At 47.2% G+C, this 11,128-nt stretch overlaps 1 protein-coding gene across 3 annotated transcripts in view; it reads left to right on the top strand.

The window, feature by feature from the left end:
- Window positions 1-5,085: 5,085 nt before the first annotated feature.
- Window positions 5,086-11,128, top strand: part of LOC111141689 (microtubule associated protein RP/EB family member 1) — a 32,248-nt gene continuing 26,205 nt past the window's right edge. The window contains exon 1 of one of the 3 annotated variants that reach the window (XM_022494445.1): window positions 5,086-5,161. The gene's annotated coding sequence lies outside the window, so the exon portion shown is untranslated. Of the gene's footprint in view, window positions 5,162-5,406; window positions 5,445-5,621; window positions 5,715-11,128 lie in introns of those variants that run through there. The other 2 variants (XM_022494447.1, XM_022494446.1) reach the window with 2 other exon arrangements.

The raw sequence follows: 11,128 nt of genomic DNA, 5'->3' as shown, positions 1-11,128 counted from the left end.
TGCCACGGCTCTAGTTATGTGGCTTACTAAGGTAAATGTTGGAGAGGTGGATGAGAAGTGTTGCGTGTGAGTCACCTTGGTGAGACCTTCGGCAATTAGCAAGTGGCTTGGCAGTTCTCTGAGGTGTTGGGGCCCCGGGGGCCTCTGCTGCCCTATTAAGCCACCTTGTATACAGTGCTGCACAGAACACCAGCACAGGATGAGACAGAATAAACAGCCCCGGCCTCGAAACCCCAAGGGCGCAGGTGGACTGCCCCTGCAGGTGAGGGGCTCTTGGGTTGGCCCAGTCTGTCTAGACAGACTTCCTGTGGCAGGCTGGGGGCGGGCTTTGGAGGGGCAGCTGTCTGTGCAAGATGGGGGTTCTGTTTGAATCTGTATCATCCCAGGCACAATGGCAGGGGGAGGACGAGAACTTTCTGATTTTGGGATTGGAGTTAGACCTTGTGTCAGTCATGTGTAGGCCCTTTCTGAAGCAGTCTTCTGTTGCCTGGGGCTCTAGCCAGGAAGGTTGCATCTCTAACAGGTAAGGACCATAAATCCTACTTTCTCCCTAGGGCTGCTGTGAAGGTTCAAGGGCATGATGTGTGCATGCAGTAAGCCCTTACAGGTCCTGGATGGCATTGTGATAACAGAAGCCAGTATTAGTCAATACAGTGTTAATGCCCGTGTGTTGGTAGTGGTGGTGACATCCATTAATTATTTGTGTTTAATAAACTCTTAAAAAGGAAGGGCAGGGCAGTAACCTCCCAGGTGTTTCCCAGTAGCTGGGCAGATGACGCCAACTGTAGTGACAATAGTATTTGGTGTGTTCCTCACTGCCTGCCCCCAACATCATGTTGTCTTCTGGTCCTTGTTAGGGAGAGCAGATGGGGGTGATTTTGGCATCTGCCACCCCAAAGACCTGCTGAAGGGATCTTGCAGGGACTGGTTCACAGCTGTTTGGTGGTGGGGGAAGTGCCCCCTAGACAGGGTCTCTTACCTAACCTCATTCCCTGGGGTTTTCCAGCCAACTGCTTCTGGAACGATAACTGTTCAATCCCTGCACCTGGTTCTTGATGACTGCAGTGTGACCAGGTGTCTACCCTGTCTTCGCACACTCCTGACTTGTGTGACCTTGGGGTTGCTCCGTGTACTCTGACTGCCTCAGTTTGACAAAGTGTGAAACGGGTGATGATCACCTTGCAGGGTTGATTGTGGATCGAATGATCAAGGCATGTGAGGCATGTGGGAGAGTGCTTGTGAGTAGGAAGCATTGGGTAAAGGGCAGCTGCTTTGTTACTGTTGGAGAAGCTTCCTAGCAACCCCGAAGTGAGGCCCTGATTGCTCTGATTACCCGGAAGGGAGCTAAGACTCAGAGAGTTCCCATAACTGACCCAAGGCCGCACAACCAGAGGTGAAGGAGTTGGGAGTCTGTTCTGTGAAGCCCCAGTAGCCTGCTATTTCTTCTTGGTCCCACCTGCACCGGTTTATTTTGGGGTGTGTGTGTGTGTGTTTTGTGTTTGCTGTTTTGCTGGAGCTTGAAATTATCTGCTGTGCTTGGCAGCCCGGAGTACAATTTGCCCACCTTCCTTGCTTCTTTCTCTGATTACCTTCTTCCAGCCTACCTCCTCTAACCCTTTCTTTCCTCCTTTCTGCTTTTGCTCCTCTCTTCCTTCTTTCTGTTTAACTGTACCGATTCCTTTAAATTTTTGTGTAAAATTTCAGATATACAGAAAAGTTGCAAGAACAGTACAAAGAATTCCTAAATACCTATCACCCAGATTCCTCAAATGCTATTTTGCCACGTGTGTTTTGTCATCCTCGCTCTACATTGTTTTTGTCTGAATCATTCAAGAGTAAGTTGCAGAGATGATATCTCTTTACCCTTAAATTCTTCAGTGTGTATTTCCTAAAAAAACAGAACATTTTCTTACATAATCACAATACATTTTTCAGTATCCGGAAATGAACAGTCACTTACTTCCTTACCAATCTATGGGCCTTATTTAGATTTTGCCAGTTGCTGCAAAACTCTGGTCTGGTATCCATTCCAGAACCACACACTGCACTTGTTATTTTTTATTTTTAAAATTTAGCTGTGAAACGTACAAACAGAGCTGTGCATAGATCTTGGTATTTCAGACCTTATAACCACCTGTGCTCTGTGAGCTTGGGTTCATCCTGCGGTCTCAGCATTGCAGAAAGGAAACGGAGGCTGGCGTTACTGGAGCTGGTGGTTGCTTACTCTGAGTCTTTGCCCATGCTATGCTCTGCCTGGAACAACCTCCTCGCCAGACTAGTCCTCCGGTTCTTGCCTCTTCCAGGAAGCCGCCTTTGCCTCTAGGCAGGATTAGGAGCCATTCCCTAATCTGAGTCCCCCTTCTGTGTGCATATATAGAGAATCTAAGTACAAAACACTCTGTATTAGAATTTATTTTTGTGGTTCTCTTCCCCTTGAGCTTGTGTGGTCCCTAAGGCACCTGAGACCTCCCAATACCATTTTTTCGTTCAGTAAACTTGTCATGCATTTGGAAAACCTAGGCCTGGAAGTCCTAGTTTTTTGTTTTTGGAGAGGGGATTCACAATTTCTACTTGTGATAATGATAATCACGTCCATGTTAACACAGTTGGTTAAAAGACACTATTGAAGTCCCCATAGCTCTTTGTCTTTCTGGGTAGAAACTCTTTTTCTTATCACTCTCTGGCCTTTTGCAGTCAAGGCTGAATCTGACCCAGATAACCTTGACTACCCGCCTCCTGAGGGAGGAAAGTAGACTCTAAGCAGGTCACATGCCCCTTTCCCATCTCTTTGGGAGCAGATCCTGGGAGGAAAATGAGTTTTATTTTGGAGGTGGTTGCTCAGAATATTTTGGTAATGCCCTGTGTTCCCAGAATCGGGTCCAAACTCTAGCCTGCCACTTGAGGCCCTTATTGACTTGTCTCATCCTCCACATTTATGCCCTCCGCCAACCAAAGTCGCCTTTAGGTAATGCTGACAACTAATTGAAGTTAATGAAATACTAACATTAATCAGAAGAGACTCAGGAACCACTGACATTTACTGAGCATCTACAGTGCGCTAGAAGTCATCTAAGACCATTACACACATCTCATGTGATTCTCTTAGCAGGGTCAGGATTTGAACCCAGACCTGCTGGCTTTGTTACTTAAGAAATTCACTTAGCCTGCTGGAAACTTCATGTCCTTGTGCATAAAATGGAGGTAATTCGCGTTGCTCCACAGCACTTGTGAATGTTTTTACTCAATTACCCATGCTTCCTGTCAGTACCCTATGATGCCAACATTACTATTATTGCTGTAATCATTAGGCTACTGGGCTCTTTACTGTATCCTCTGGTTTGCCCTTTCCTACTCCAAATCTTTGACAGCAAATCTTTTTTTTTTTTTTTAAGATTTTATTTATTTGTCAGCACAACCGGGGGACAGTGGCAGGCAGAGGGAGAAGCATGCTCCCCGCTGAGCAAGGAGTCCCATGCAAACTCGATCCCAGTACCCTAGGAGCATGACCTGAGCCAAAGGCAGACGGTTAACTGACTGAGTCACCCAGGTGTCCCTCCTACTTCAAATCTTTTGCTAGGTTAACATTTCATCTTTTATTTAAAGATTTTATTTATTTATTTGACAGAGAGAGATCACAAGTAGACGGAGAGGCAGGCAGAGAGAGAGAGAGAGAGAGAGAGAGAGGGAAGCAGGCTCCCTGCTGAGCAGAGAGCCCGATGCGGGACTCGATCCCAGGACCCTGAGATCATGACCTGAGCCGAAGGCAGCGGCTCAACCCACTGAGCCACCCAGGCGCCCCAACATTTCATCTTTTAGAGCAAGTATCACCTCTGGGGGCCTTCCCAAACTGCTTGGGTAAGGTCAGGGTCCTTGTGATGTAGTCTTGGAGTGCTGCATTTGGGGGAGACACTGGTAGTTCTGATGGTTAAAAAATTGAAATGCCTCCAGACCACTCGATAAACAGCTCTTGCCCCAGCTCCCTGCAGACTTTGGTGACTAATTGGTAAGACTTGACCCAGAAGGAGGCTTCCAGGACCCTACTTCATTCAGTGTTAGGTGCTGTCACCTTTGCCACACATAGCTCCTGACTAGCACCAAGTCTGGTTTGTGATTAAACAGTGATTTGAGCCATTGGTCTTGTCCTCTGCCTCCCCTGCCAAATAGGAAACATTTATTTTTAATTATTATTATTATTATCTTAAAGAATTTTTTCTTTCTTTCTTAAATTTTCATGAATAAATGATATCTAGACAAAAACCCAGCTCAAAACAATCGGTCATCTTCTGTGATGCTGTCAATTGACCTCTCTAAGCCTCAGCTTCCTTTTCTGTAAAGTAGGTTTCATTCATTCTTTCAGCAAGTCAGGCACTGGGACACTGGACTTAGAAGATCCTCGCTTCTGTGGAACTTAAGGAAAGGCAGACAGTAAAGGCATAAATGAACAAATAAGATTTCACAAGTACTAAGAGGAAAATAAACGGATGACGAGATTACAGGGTCAGTACAGAGTGGTCACAGAATGTATCTCTGTGGTGACTTTTAAGCCGTTCCTCAAAGTGCCTATCAATTATCTTTATTATCAGATAACCCACTTTTTAAAAAAAAAAGATTTTATTTATCATAAGTAGGCAGAAAGGCAGGCAGAGAGAGGGGGAAGCAGGCTCCCCGCTGAGCAGAGAGCCCGATGTGGGGCTCGATCCCAGGACCCCGAGACCATGACCTGAGCCTAAGTTAGAGGCTTAACCTTTTGAGCCACCCAGGCGCCCCAGATAACCCACTTTTGTAGATATTCATTGGAAAACCAATTCTTTTAACTCCTGAGGTGGAGGATCCAAATCGGATCCCGCCATCTAGGCGGAGTCACACCCGGTCTGGGGCGGGATCTCATTGGCTTTGTCAGACCACGTGGTCGGCAGCCGGCGCCCCGCCCCTTGGGCGCCTCAGCCGTCGATCACTGACCGGGCCCCGCCCCCGGCGCGCGCCTGAGTCCCTCTCTATAAAAGGAGCCGGCGCGCAATGACGAGCCTGTACGTCGGCGCGTAACGGGGGGGTGCGTGTGAGGTCATCGCGCGGGCGGGCGGGCGGGGTCGGGCGGTTTGAACGAGACGAAGACGGAACCGAAGCAGGGCACGGGCAGTGGACGCGGTCCTGCCGAGAGCCGGTGAGCCAGCTAGCGGGCACGGGGCGGCGGCCGGGGAACGACCGGGTGGGCCTCGGGCCAGGCGGGCGCCGGCGGGCCCTGCGGGCGGTGCCTGGGCCGCTCTCCACTGCAGTGCATATCGGGCCGGGTGGGGGGAAGGGCGGGGCCGTGACCCGATGCGCGGGCTGGCCTGGGGGCGCGCGCTCAGCTCTGCCAGGGGCGGGGCCTCGGGCCGGAAGTGGGGGCTGCCCCTCGGCAGCGTGGGGGTTCTGGGCCGCCGCCTAGGTGTGGGACTCCGACAGCGGTGGCGAGAGGTTCCGGGTTAGTTGGGCCGGGGTAGGGGGTGTGTGTGGTTCAAGTGAGTCCTGCTGGGAGCTCTAGCGACCCCCACTGTAGGGGGGCGGTGTCACCTGATGGTCAAGAGTTCGGTTTTGAATTCAGACCGTGGTTCCATTCCCTGCTGTGCGACCTTGGGCAGGTGCCTGAACCTCTCAGGTTCAGTTTCCTTATCTGTAAGACGGGGACAACAATAAGACTGTCTGCGGAAAGCTCTTGTCACAGCACGTGGCAACAAGTAAGAGCTCAATGATCTCCTTCCTTTCTTCACTGGGCATCTGTTGGGCGGTGTGCTGAGCAAAGGCCTGCTCTCTAGGCGTCTGCATTGTGGTGGGGAGGCAGATAGGAACCAAGGAAATGAATACATGAACAAGATAATTTCATATAATTACTATGAAGACAATGTAACAGGGTGATACAAACAGTGCTTTTCCAGTCCCTGCTTCACAGCTGCCCTGAGGTGCTTAAACACAGTTTGGCCTCTCCCCCATTTTGAGGATGAGCATCCTGAGGCCTGTCAAAGGGAAGGTACACCAGGCCTAGCATTCACTTACCTGTTGGGGTGTTGTAAGATAATAATAGCAGCTCTTGGCTAATTGGGCACTTGCTATGTGCCAGGCATTGTGTTAAGTGCTTGATGTGGCATTGTATCATTTAAACATTTTTTTTTTAAGATTTTTTTTTTTTTTGACAGAGATCACAAGTAGGCAGAGAGGCAGGCAGAGAGAGGGGGGCCATGACCTGAGCCGAAGGCAGAGGCTTTAACCCACTGAGCCACCCAGGCGCCCCGGCATTGTATCATTTAATACCACACTATCTCAGATTCTATCTTCATTTTACAGTTGAGGGATTGAGACTCCGAAAAGTCAAGTGATTTACTTTATGCTGTCCAGCAGTTGGCTGAAGCCACATCTGTGATCATGAGTCAAGGCTTTCATCCTCTATATTATGCTGTCTCCCTGAGAGCTAGTGTGTTTCCGACTAGTGTGCCCTTGGTGGTGCTGTGTCAGAGTGCCCAGCATGGTTTCTGGCACAAAGAGAAGCTTAAGACATGATGTGCTTTTCACTGAAGTGTTTTCGCTTAAATTCTCATTTAATCCTCACCACCCCTTTGTGCAGAATATGTTGTTCATCTTTTACAGGTGAGCCATTTGTGATCCAGAAAGGTGAGGCGTTTACTCAGGGTCACATGGCTGTCTTCTGGCGGTTCCTACCTCCTTCCCTCCCTCCCTCTCTTTCCATAGGGCTCAGTAGGATGCCTTGAAAGTAATAGGGTGTCCCTCAGCCAGCATCCAGTCAGAATGGGTTTGAGAACATGCTAGGAGAACTGCTGAAGGAGGAGAAATACCTGGGGAGGTAAGAGAGCTTTTTCAAGGCAGATGAACCATGGATCATGGAGCCTTTTAAAGGTGAGGCTTGAACAGTGGTTGTGGGGTTTCCATTGAGGCCAAGCAATGAAATCCTTAAGGAGGAAGAGTAAGCTGTAGCTAGCTGTAGCCATAGCTCTGAGAACTAGACTGTTTTGACTGCCTGGAAGAGCCAATTAATTGGTTGAGTGAGTAGATGTTTATTGCATATCCACAGGGTGCCTAACCTCATGTATTTAGTGGCTGCAGAGTTTGTGGAGCACATGGGACCAGGTATTAAGGTACTGCTAATGAAAGAGTTTTAAATTATATGATGATGAAAGGCCATTAACATTTTCTGAGCTGGGGTGTGGTCAGGAGACACACGTGGCTGAGCCAGCTGCTTAATTTTATGGTAGCATGACCCATACAATAGCCCTTGTATGTATGAACGTCACCAAAATAGTTTACAGGTACTTAGCCTGGGACTATTTTTTGTTTGGATGTGTCTCTCCTTGGTTCCTGATAATAGTATTTTGCATACAGTATGCATTTCATTTATTCATTCATTTTGGATTTTCAATGAGGGATATATTTGATCTGATTTGTGATTCAGGAAGTTTGCTGTGGTTGCTGTGTAGGGACAGATTAAAGTGGTGAGACTAACATGAAGGCTGCTGCAGTGGATCTGGATGAGAGATGGTGACAGGTCTTGGGCACTGTTTTTGGCACTGGAGGCAGGAGGATGAGTGGGACTAGGTCCCTTCCTACCCTGGATCTTGTTTGTTTCATACCTGTTGTGTGTCAGATACCATGCCAAGTATTTTATGTACCTTATCTCATTTAAACCTCACCTCGTAGTTTTTAGATAGGTGGCATTAACTCATAAGATAACTAAGGTGTACTGAAGTTAAGTAACTTGCCCAGAGTCATACAGCAAAAGAGTGACAGCTTCACACTCAAACCAAGGTCTTCTTGGCTTGAAATCCTCAGGTCTTTCCATAGAGCAGATTGCCTCCTGGCTCAAATCTAGTCTGGGAATGATTCATAAATGAGAGATAATGACAATCCAGTGTAATAATGCCTATTGTAGAGGTTTGTATGAAGTGCTGTGGGAACTGGAATTAATTTCCCAGTGGAGTCAGAAACTAAGTTGTGTTGGGTTTCTTGTATAAAATGGTTTTATCGGGGCACCTGGGTGGCTCAGTGGGTTAAGCCTCTGCCTTTGGCTCAGGTCATGATCTCAGGGTCCTGGGATCGAGCTCCACATCGGGCTCTCTGCTCAGCGGGGAGCCTGCTTCCCCCTCCCCCTCTGTCTGCCCCTCTGCCTACTTGTGACTTCTCTGTCAAATAAATAAATAAAATCTTTAAAGAAAAATGGTTTTATCATTGGAGTTAAAAAATGTAAGAGTGTAGATGGTTTACTTTCTGAAAGAAGCTTATATAGATACAGTTTTCTGTCTTTGATAGTGTCCTGCCAACCTGAAAACAAATAGCATTTACTGAGTGCTCACTGTGTGAGGAACTGTGCCAAGTGATGGGCAAATGTGGGATGTGAGGGCACAGACCTGGTAAGTTATTTATCTTGCCAGCTTTCAGTCACCCCGCTTATAAAAAGGGGATTGGTTGGGTAGATCTCTGTCTCTTCCAGCCCTCACATTCTTTAACTGTATGACTCAATGAGACGAGACATGCAAGAGACTGGTGTGGGAAGATCAGTTCATACACTAGGCACTAGGTGGATGGAAAGAAGTTCCACAGGAGAGCATGGGCTCTCACGATGGCTCCAAGTTTGCTCTTGAGTTTTTACCTCCCGCCTCCACTGGTAATATTGGTGTCTCAGGAAATGAGGGAAATTGTTAAGTGTCAAGGTCACTATGAAATCTGGTGCTTTTATAGTTAGTTGTGTGTCCTCATGGTAACTGACCAGGGATTTCATTAAGTCTGAATCAACCTGCCCTTCCGTCATTGCTTGAGTTTTCCTTTCCCACTGTCCTCTACCAGCGGTTGGGGTGCTTTTTCAAATATGTTGGGGAGCAAGAATTCCCATCTGCTCCAAGGTTCTTCTAGCTGCATTGAGAATCGAATTGACATGAGAGAGATTAACAGGAGAAAATAAAACTTAATAGGTATATGTACAGGGAATGCCAAAGACAGGCAAAATGAGGTCTGCTTGTTACTCTCAGAAGAAGCAGGTAGGGGTCTGGGATTTCAGAGGAAAGGAATGCATTTCACAGCAATAAGAGTAGGTGTTTGGCAGTTAGATGTTTGCCCTCCCATACAGATGGATCACTTAGATAAAATTTATCTTTGCTAATACCCCTTATTCTGGGAAAGACCCCCAGTTGATTCTTCTATGTGGTTACCAGAGGGACAAAAGTTTTTTGGCTCAACAGGGTCTCCAGTGCCTTCAGCTCGAAATAATCCACTTGCCAAAGTGGCACGTTTGGGTGTAGGGGGTGGGAGTCCTGAAATCCTTCACAGACTTCAAGGAGAGTGTGAATTCTACCCTCTTTAAATCCCCACAATGGGTTTCTTAACAATTACAGAATAAAATTGAAACTCCTTACAATGGCTGGCCAAGTCCTAACATGATCTGGCTTCTTCTTTTCCCACTTCTGTTCCTCCTTCTGTGCCTCCCTCTTGCTTATTGGGTTACAATCACCTTTCACATCTCCATGTGGCTGCTTCCTTCTGATTGATAAGCTTAAACGTCAACTCAGAGAGACTTTTCCCTGACCACATTACCCACCACCCCCATTTTCTAAATGGTCGATATGAAATGACATTTGTTGCTGTATTTGGTCCGTGTCAGACTTCAGTACTAGAACATGAACTACCTGTGGACAGGCAACTTGTCCCTCTTGCTTATGCGTTTCCTTGGCTCTAGAACAGTGCTTTGTAAACATTTGTTGACTGAATGAGGATGATGGTGGCATAAACATTTAATAGCATTTTAAGTTATTATGTTCCTGTGTGTTTGTTGTTTTGAATTTGAAAGCCTGTGGAGTGCCTGGGTGGCTCAGTGTTAGGTGTCTGCTTTCAGCTCAGGTCATGATCCCGGGGTCCTGGGATCAAGCATGCTCCCTGGTGGGAGGCCTGTTCTCCCTCTTCCACTCCCCCGCTTGTGTTCCCTCTCTCGCTGTTGTCTCTGTCAAATAAATAAAATCTTAAAAAAAAAAAAAAAAAGCCTAGCAGAACAGTGAGGGGCAGCATTTGCTAGTGGCAGGGAAAGAATGTGTCCTGCAGGGCTGGGCAGGTTTGGCTGCCAGTTCCTAGGGCTTCTAGGTTGAGCCTCTCTTTCCTCATATGTAAAGTGAGGAGAATGAGGTGAGCCTTGTGGGGAGTTGGCAGAGTAAATGACAAGTATCTGTGAAGCTCCTCAGGTATCTTCCTGTCCCCCGGTGGTTCAGGAGGGTATTGGGACCAAGGAGCCTTCACTGTAAGGTCACTTCCCACCATGTTTGTAGTACACAGGTTTTTGAAAAGTTTATTTACTATTTTGCTTATGAAAAGTGGGTATTTAAAGTCTTTAAAGAAAAGTTGGAACATAACGAAAAGTATGAAGAGGAATTAATAAAGGCCCACCATCTGAAGGAAACTACTGTGAATATTTTGACATTAATGGATAAGTTTTCTGAACAGAGAACGTTGTTTGTGCATCAGCTTCCTTCATAGAGCATTTTTTCTTATTTTAAAAGATTTTATTTATTTATTTGAGAGAGAGACAGTGAGAGAGAGCATGAGCAAGGAGAAGGTCAGAGGGAGAAGCAGACTCCCCATGGAGCTGTGAGCCTGATGTGGGACTCGATCCCGGGACTCCGGGATCATGACCTGAGCCGAAGGCAGTCTTCCAACCAACTGAGCCACCCAGGTGTCCCTTAAGGTTTTATTTATGAGTGCAAGAGAGAGTGTGCATGAGAGAGTGAGAGAGAGCATGAGCAGGGGGGAGGGTCAGAGGGAGACGCAGGATCTCTGCTAAGCAAGGAGCCCTATATATATGGGGCTCCGTTCATCCCAGGATGACCTGAGCCGAAGACAGGTGCCTAACCAACTGAGCCACCCAGCACCCCCTTCATTGAGCATTCTGTCAGTTATCTCTTTACTTAGTGTTTCTGGTTCCTTAAAATTTAATACTAATGACATTAGAATGGGGCCTAACTTTTAGGCTGGTAGGAGCTGGTCAGTTCATTTAGGGTTATGCCTATGCGTGGCAGTCCAAGTTCATGGCTGGAATCCTAGTGTCTGATTTGGCCTCTTGGGGAAGAATGCGAGGCTTAAAAATTTGAGTCTACTACAGGTCTGC

Source organism: Enhydra lutris, unplaced genomic scaffold, assembly GCF_002288905.1.
Source record: "Enhydra lutris kenyoni isolate GAN:26980312 unplaced genomic scaffold, ASM228890v2 scaffoldscaffold6, whole genome shotgun sequence".
Lineage (NCBI taxonomy): Eukaryota > Metazoa > Chordata > Mammalia > Carnivora > Mustelidae > Enhydra > Enhydra lutris.
The sequence above is the reverse complement of the archived record's forward strand: the minus strand, read 5'-3'. Positions and strand labels throughout refer to the sequence as shown.